The sequence below is a fragment of the Carex rostrata genome, chromosome 21, assembly GCF_964058835.1.
Source record: "Carex rostrata chromosome 21, lpCarRost1.2, whole genome shotgun sequence".
Classification (NCBI taxonomy): Eukaryota; Viridiplantae; Streptophyta; class Magnoliopsida; order Poales; family Cyperaceae; genus Carex; species Carex rostrata.
In genome coordinates, this window is record NC_135938.1 from 7,203,386 (window position 1) to 7,212,922 (window position 9,537).

Consider the following 9,537-nt stretch of genomic DNA (forward strand, 5'->3'; position numbering starts at 1 on the left):
GTAAAGATTAGGTTTCAAACATTACCAGACTTTATGGTTTAAAAGACTTTAACCCAAACCATCACTAGTACAAAAAAACCTCTTTACTGACTGTTAAAAAACCCCTTTACTGACTGTTATTGAGGCGTCACTGATGGCGCCGCCAGTATAGGTACTCAACACTGACGGGTAAAAAGCAGTCACTGTAGGCACCATACACTGACTGTTTTCTTAAAAAACAGTCAATGTAAGTCCTAAAAACAGTCAGTGTTGACGTAAAAATTTTGGCATGGTTCTACCTGTAACTGGGCTAGCCTCCATATTTTTGCTAGCCATATATATTACTATACTACATTAATTGACTGTTAAATAGAATATCATACAAATAATATACACAACATAAACGCAAGACAACACAATTTAATAACATAACATATTCATTCACAAAAAAACCACACTATAGTAAAATATACATAGTAACAAAATATACATTTGAAATTAACAACATTACATTTGTTATGACTAATTTAGAAGTTGTCCAAGAAAAATGTACACCATTGTCGAGTTATTGAATGAAGTTGCATCGTTGTATATTTTTCTGTCGGTAAATCACACTACATGAATACAAATTAAGAAGTTAATTTTATCCAAGTTATATGAAAAATGAATTAATTTCAATCATAAAATACATTAGAAAAAATGTCAAATTGCGTAGTGACTAAGAAATACTTTCACTCACAGGCTTGAAGATGCAGGTTATGCTGTTGGTGCCAGAGTTCTTGAACTTCTGTCACAGAGACAAAGTAAACAATTATTTAACATAGTAATACAGTATATTTTTTGTGGTTGCTTCCCACTGATTTGTTTTTAAAAAGAATAGTAAAGTACTGGAGGAATTTTATATGAAAAAACAATTGATATAAGAATATTCCTACTATAGAGAATGCTACAAGTGTTTGCCTTCTTTTTGCCATATGTCCCACATCTCATTCGTTGTTGGAACCTATGAAAAAAAAAACAGAAAGTGCCATAGAAATAAATTCCTCATTTGTAGAGGCAATCACATACTATACTTCACCATATGTGGTGCCTCGAGATATTCAGTAGTCAGAATATTATAGAGCATATTACAAGTTGTCTAAATAAATGTTGAAGTATCAAATCTTGGTTGAATCCAGCAACTGTTATATTCCGAAATTTTAAAACGTGATTAATTTGCTAAATCGATCATTTCGCTTAAATAAAAAAATTTTAATTAACTTAACGATCTTTCAGAAATTTTCTGACCGACTAAAACGAAACTAAAATCTCGAAATATAAGTAATGTATGAAATTATGTATATTAAAATTTAGAGATTTAAAAATAAAATAAAATATAACACTAGGAATAAAATTATAATTATTCGGTAAATTAGAAACTTAGAAAATTCGCTACAATTCCTTGAATTTTTAGAAAAGAAGGAATTTATTTAATTAGATTCGTGTAAATAAATAAATAATTTAATTCTAAGTAAGAGTATAATTATACGAAGTCATTCGTACAAATAAATTGTAAAATTTACAAATCTCGTTCGTTAAGGAATTATAGAGATTTAATTAGAAATATGTGTGTATGAACATATTATTTGATATCGAATTATTCGAATCTTAAATTGAGGATTAAACGTTCAAAATATACATACAAATTTAATTGTAAAATTATTACGAACTTCTATTTGAAATTATAAAAGAAATACACTTTAAAATCAATTAAAAGAAGTAAGAATAATATTTTGAATTATTTAGGCCATTCGATTTTGCTGGATCTTAAAGCAGTCCCATTTAATACCCAACTCTCTCCCTTCTCTCTTTCTCTTCTCTCCCTCCCTACCCGTGAGACCCCTGCTCCCTTCCTCTCTTCTACGCCAACCCACCCCCCTCTCCGCCCCCTCCCCTCTCCCGTCGCTGGCGAAGCCCACAAACCGGCCACCCCACTCTCTCCTCTCTCCCTGCCGTGAGCTCCACCACCACCCGCCTCTCTCTCTCGTTTTCTGCCTCCCCCGCCCTCCGTGCCACCACCTCCTCTCTCGCTGACCCGAGCCACCACCACGAAAACCTTCCTCCCTTCTCTCTCTAACCCGTGGACCTCTCTCCCGGCTGATTTCTCTCTCTTTTTCACTTTTTGCCTCTGATTTTGAGGGAACCCGAAAACCCTAGAAATTGGGGGTTGTCACTGTGGCTTGCGGGTGCTAATCGGGTGTCTCTTGGTGCTGATATGGTGTTTGGAGATGCTAAATCTGTGGTGGTTGATTCAATTTTGGTGGCCACAAGGCGAGGCGAAACCCTCGGAAATTGCCGCTTTCTTTCGACCTTCTCTCTTTCGGGTAAATTCTGAAATTAACTTCTAAATTCTTGATTTGGGCCTTAATGAGTCGATTAAAGACCGTAGCACTTGAATTGACTAATTGTCGAGTTCGGATTGTTGATTTTTCCGACTCGGTCAAATTTAATTGATATCGTAGCATAATTGTAGGAAGTGATTTGTTAAGCATAACCGTAGGATGTGAATTTGCTAATTTTCGGGTGCGGGTTGTTGATTTTCCCGACCCGATAGAATTGATGATAGTTTGTGTGACTTGTATCGATCGATTTATTTAGAGACCGTAGGAGTGGAATTGATTAATTATTGAAGTACGGGTTGTTGATGTTCTCAACTCGATCGAATTGCCCAATTCCTCTTTAGATGACTTTGTTGTGATATTGGTAATGCATAAGGAAAATAAAAGAGGGAGGGGCTTGACAATTATTGATAATATTAAGGGGTGTATTGTAAAAGCCCTTGAAATGTATAAATAACTTAAGTATACGGACCTCTATGCAAATCTGAAAATTTTGAGTTATAATTCGGCCTTAAGAAATGCATTTTTGAATCGGGCCATTAAAGCGTTGAAATTGGCTTTGAATTGTTAAAATGGAATTTCCATAGGTTAACGTATGTTCAATATATAAGTACAAACATAATAAGTAAGGCAATCATATACCTTAGATTAAGATATAAATAACGAAACTCGTCTAAGGATAATTAATTGGTTATTTGCACGTGTGCGTCTATAGGCATTATTTAAACCGGTTATAAGCTATGTATTATGTATCTCCACACTATGTACTCAAAGGCATATGGTATGTATTAAGATTTCCTAATGAATTGTATAAAAATATCAAATGTTTTATAACAAGTTATTAAATATAGTTCTTATCATATAACATAATGCAAAATGTACAATATACAAGCTAACCTATAATTAAGCAACTAGCCATTTAAGTAAACAAGTGATGCATCATAGATTAATAAGCTAGATTGGCACTTCTAACTTCGCAGCGAGATAAAAATTAGAATTTTAAGATCATGTGAATCATTACATAAGTATATCACTATATGAATTGTGTTAAGTAGTATCAACACACTCGGCTCGTGAGCACTTGAATCTTTTTATCAACTAAAATATGAAACCTTAAAATCACTTGACGCATATGACACCTTAATTATATTTTGATTAAAGTTCTAAGACTGCCTAAAATTATTATGTTAAATAAGATTATATGCTAATATATTCGAATGACTAATATAGCTTAACAAATTAGTTGAGACAATACTTGCCGAATAATATACGTACATCTACAATAACACTAAATTTTTATCTAAAAATTTAGAACTAAGGAATTAGCTTAATAATTAGTAACTGAGTAAAGTAGGCGTTTTTATAAATTAAATGTGTATATACAACTACCATAATATTAAGGACATAAATATTCGTTAATAAATATGATTGCTATATCTATTCTTAAATTTGTAATGTAATTTACCTTACTTACTTATTTGTAAATATATAACTATCTAGGTCATTAAGAAATTTAATTAAAATTAGGATAAACCGTCATGGTAATTATATTGATAAAATGTAACTTTTAAATAATGAATGGAACAAACCAAATTAAAACACCCAACACATTAAATTAAAATAAAAGTTTCATAAAAAGTTTTTAAAGTTAAAATAGTTCTTTTAAACATTTTTGTTCGAACTTGTACAAAAATTCGTTGCTAATTAATAAAGGACAATTAATTAGCAACGAAAAATAGTTGTTATGGACTTAGATTCGAAACGGCTAAGTAAACGTAGAGATTTAATTAGTTATAAAAATAACGAATTACGCGACTTAGCAATAAATTAATTTGAAACACGTAAACCAATTAAGGGTTTCGTTTTTAATTTTATAAAACGAATTATACAACTAAAATATAAATTAGACCTAATTGTTAGAATAAATAATTTCAAACTTGAATCGAAATCGTGAATTTTATTATGGCTTATTTTATTTAATTAATTGTATTTTTAACTGAGGCATGTGAAATTAGTTTAAAAGGGTACGTTTCTAAAACTTTAATTAAACTAAAGTTTTGAATAACCAAATGCAACCGTATATAATAAAATACGTAACTAATACGAATTGATATAATAACTATTAAATTAACATATTTTATCGTAATATTACAATTAGGAATTTAAATTATAATTTAGGTTTCGAATATCGAATTCGAACGACAGGATTAATTATAGTGAATTAAAATAAATCAAAGAGAGTAGATAGTAGAATATATTAACTAAGTATAGCACATTTAAAAAAAATTACGGGAGTTCGTTAGAATATAAATTTGACTAGGATTAAATTAGATTAAACTAGACCAAAGTGAATGATCAATAGTTGACAAACCTGTAAATTAAGATTAATGCTACGCTCGATGACATGAAATTAATTAATTAATATATGCCTAATCGGATCAGTCCGACTGACTGAACCGATAAATTTTATAAAATCGAAGTAATCGAGAAATCGACTTGTACATTAATTGGGACGAGGGTTAGAATAAAATTAGCATAGATTTTAATTAGTTTAAATTACGTGATCACAGATCAGTCAACTCCGTGCGAGTCCGACCCGTGGGCCGATCCGACTGACCCGCAGTTCGGAGCATACGCGGAGCACGCCGATTATTAGCGACAGAGACTCCAGCCCTACAGGTGTGGGATATCTGAATTATTTTCTTTCGTGGGCGTACTCTTACCAGTCGATCCATCTGACCTGACATCTGCACTTTATTTTTAAGTAGTTGCACTGAAACTGTAGAGCATGTTTATTCCTTTCTGCACTGTAGGTAGAATTGCATAAACCCTGAAAAATCCGAATTTACTGTATTTTAAGAGTAGAGTAATTAAATAATATTAAATATATACCTTATTAGAATATTAGGTTATTAGTTGTCTTCTTCTCGTAGAAGACTATATTATTATATTACGTGCATATGCATGCATTGGTGAGAGCTGAGCAGAGCCGAGTGACTTCGTCCCGTCTTGGTGTCACTTGGCATGGGACGGCCCGACAGCCGCTGAGCCGAGCGTCACTTGACTCTCGGATGGCTTTAGGAATATATTATATGTATAAACTTGGATTATATATCCTTTTCGATCATTTTACTATTTGACGTGAGCAGTTCCGATCTCGAGTTCTGTGGCACGATACGATTCGGGAATTTATTTCCTTCCCTACATTAGGAGCTACTTTGCCTAGAACGGAAGTTCCCAAGGCTAGTGCAAGCCTTGAGGAATGATGTGCAAGTGCATAAGGTCGACGAGCCTTAATGCACGGGGTCGACGAGCCCCTGATCCTATTGGTCTGGCCGGACGGTAGAGTTCTCTCCTGCTCATGAGGGAAGAGATTAACTTTTTACGACATGCATTGTATGATTTCTCCTATTGGATATGTTTGGGTGATGAATCGTTAGGCGAGATGACACATTGGATTTGATATAACCATCGGCTAGTGTGCTACTATCTTGTGGAGCAATGCTCGATGTCAGTAGGCATCGTGTATCATTGCACTCTGATCACAGTCCTTGGATTATATTGTTTGGATCTTTTGATCCTATTGGCACGGCACGGGGTGATTACTTTATCCATATTATTATTATTATTATTATATTTGGGCACACAGTGCGAGGTGTACTGGATTCCGACTTGATTTCTATCCGATATTATACTTTGATTTTACTTTGGGTTTATTTTGCATGTTGGCATAATAGAATAATCGCATCATGGCATCCCTGAAAATTATTATAAAATCTATTAGATATTGTTATAGGTTCACACATGTGCATATTTTCAATTGCGTTTGTTTTATAAATAATAAAAGTGCTTTGACCGTAGAGGATCCCTGAGGGGATAATTCTGGGTCACATACTGGGCGATTCGTCGCTCACCCACAAGTTGTTTCGTGGGTTTTAGGTACAGGTTCTGGCGGTCCGCAGTTGGAGATGTCAGGAGCTGTCCCCGAGGGCCACACCACTTGACCTAGTTAGGGTTAGGCTTTTGATTAGGTTTACGAGTCCCGTATTTCCTGTGTTATATATACGGGCTCGATAGATCATGTATCCCCTTCTATAGATGGTGTTATTTGGATCCGAGGTGGATCGAATTATATGTCATGTATGTGTATGTTTATTTATTTGCTATGTGACTGATGCTTGACATTTATATTATTTTGCTTCCGCTGCTGTTGATTTATTATTTATGATTAGCCTTGCGTGCTTAATGACTAATTAAGCACGAGGCGAGGTTGATCACACCTAAATCCAGAATTCCTGGTTTGGGGTGTGACAGCAACAATGGTACCTACTGAAAAGACAATAATTATGTCACTTTCAAATAATAGACTATGTTACTTTCAAAAATGAAAACCAATTTATTTAGAGATATATTGTAAATTTGACAATTTCGTTCTGGAAAGACAATAATTATCAACATTCGAAAATGCACTAGATTACAATTGCTTTAGTTATAAACCAAACTCAAATTGGCTTTTGAGGAAAATAAACAGGATCTATTTGTAGCGAATTAAAAGTGAAATAAAATAAAATACAAACCAGGTGCCACCTAGGGAGAGGGTGGTAACATCTTCATCAGGAAAACAGACATCAGCCTAGCAAATGCGAAAATCAAACAAATTAATTCTCATAGTAAAAAAAAAAAAAAAGATAGATTTGATTGAATCCGTGTATATAAAGATTATAACTTTTTCTTTCCCTTTCTTCCACTTCAAAATTGAATTAAGACCAAGCACAAATAACTTTTCCCATTTTTCCATATCCGATTTGAACAAAAAAATAACAGGGTCATTTTACTGCTTGCTATTCCATTGTTCTCGCCAATTAGAGAGAGCAGTGGGGAAAATGGAGACAACACCTTCGTCCCAGGTGAGAGGCTTGTAGAGCACAGCCGTCAGGCTGTCGTCTCCGGACTCCGGTGGCCACCTTCGCAAAACCCCACCACATCGCCGACGGGAGGCCACGCACCCCTATCACCAACGCCAAAGCCATTTCCATTTCTGACAATCCTCTGAAAGTGTTTTATATTTTGATTTATCTGTTTGGTTAACTATAATCCATAGAGAGAGAGAAGCAGCTACGGATTTAGTGAATCAGATCTAGATCTGGGAGAAGAGAGGAAGTGAGGTAGTGCTGAAAGATAGAAGGTGGGGCTGACCACCGCTTAAGGAAAGGGGAATCGGAGAAAAGAGAGGAGGGTCGCAGTTTTTATTTTTAGCTGAGAGAAAGAGAGAGTTTTCAAAAAAGAGAGAGAGGAGGGCGGGGGAAATGAAAATTTTTGGACATAATGGAAGGGAAATGGCGCAAATTGACGGGGAAATGAAATTTTCAGAGCGGGAGGGATATGTTCTAAAAGAAGATGCAAATAGTCACGGGAAAATTTGTGCAGTTTGTATTTAATTCTGACCGTTCAATTTTTAAGCCGTCAGTATTGTATTCAACACCGACGGTTCGCTTACTAAACAGTCAGTACAGGATATTAATACTGACGGTTCCAAAATAAAAACAGTCATTATATGACTTTAACACTGACGGTTCTGAAATAAAAATAGTCAGATTAGTATATCAACACTGACGGGTCTAAAACAAAAACAGTCAGTAAAAGTATCAACACTGACGGTTCCGAAATAAAACAGTCAGTGAATCAAAATTACAAAAAAAAATGAAAATAAAATCAACATAAAAGGAAGTTTGGAATCGGACCGTTCATTTTCACGCGGAAAATCAACGGTCGATCTGTAATGAAATCATTCCAAATCTATTTTAAAATGATCAAGGGAGAACATTGAACGTAACCAACATAAAAGTTCAGAAGTTTTATTATGTATGAGTTTCGATCCAACACAAAGTGTTTATGACCATACGATGCTTTAATTTTTTGTCAACTAGATGGATGGGTAAATAAAAACAAATTTTGATCAAACTTGGATGCAAAACAATATATGTAGTGCTTTTTAATTTAAACGGTTCTGATCGACCCACGAACAACATATTCTTGTGCATCTTCATTAATTCACGGAACGAGAGTTTATGTTTTATGTTCATGCATAGAAGATGTGAGTCATATATGCAACATGCATGTAATTTAATGTGTCAAAATCATTTGATTAAACAATAAATGTTATAACAGTAATTATTGCATAAATATTACTAATTAATATAATTTCCATTACCAAATATTTTCAAATATTAAAGTCAAATTTTGATATTAATTGTCTAATCACGTATTATTACTAATCATATTTATTAAATCAACACTAACTGTTAATAAGATAAAACAGTCAATAAAAAGTTCAATAGTGACGGTTCTATTAAACCCGTCAGAGAGCTAGGTTTTTTTATGAAACATAACTGTAACACTATAAGAAATATTATAAAAAAAAAATATATATAATGGTATAATGATAAATTTTGCATTTAAAACTACATAAAGAAATTTCTATAAATAAAACATACATATATAAATATATATATATATATATATAAGTTTTTATAATTTTATATATATAATTGAGTGAATATATATATATTAATAATCAAATTGGAAGGTCTAAGAGGTATTAAAAATGAATAGAAGGTTTTATGTGCAAGATAAACACCTTTTGTAATAATAGAAACTTAGAGGGGCTAATATGCAAAATACCCAAAACTTGTCATAACCTCCCTCATGGTACCATTCGGTACCATTGTGTACCGTGAGAAACAGAAAAGAAAGAGAGGGGAGTGGGTGTGACGCAAGGGAAAGGAAGAGAGAAAGGGAGAGAAGGAAAATCGCGTGATCGATCGAGCCGTCCGTAGATTCGAGATCAGAACGAAGCCCTCTACGCAATTAAGCAATTAATTTGGTATATTTCTCCATCTCTCATGATTCTATTCAAAACCCTAAGTTTCGATTCGATTCGGTTTTATTTGGTTTAAAGTTGAATTTGAGCTTCTAGTTGCTATATATGTGCTCAATTTCATTTTTGTTTGATTAATTGAGTTTAATTGTGAAATAGGGTTTTGGAAATTTACTAGGGTTTGGAATTATGAGAGTTATGCAATTTGTTTGTTTATTTTGATTAAAAAAAAATCCAAGTTATTGTTTAATCGAGTTGCTAAAATGGTATCGACCGAATTATCACTTGAATAGACTAAAAATT

The 9,537-nt window shown here is 33.5% G+C and overlaps 1 long non-coding RNA gene across 1 annotated transcript; it reads left to right on the top strand.

The window, feature by feature from the left end:
* Nucleotides 1–1,910: 1,910 nt before the first annotated feature.
* Nucleotides 1,911–6,565, top strand: LOC144572981 (uncharacterized). The gene is made up of 3 exons (XR_013517855.1): nt 1,911–2,342; nt 4,928–5,036; nt 6,297–6,565. It is a non-coding gene; the product is annotated as an uncharacterized LOC144572981 (long non-coding RNA).
* The last annotated feature ends 2,972 nt before the right edge of the window (nt 6,566–9,537 follow it).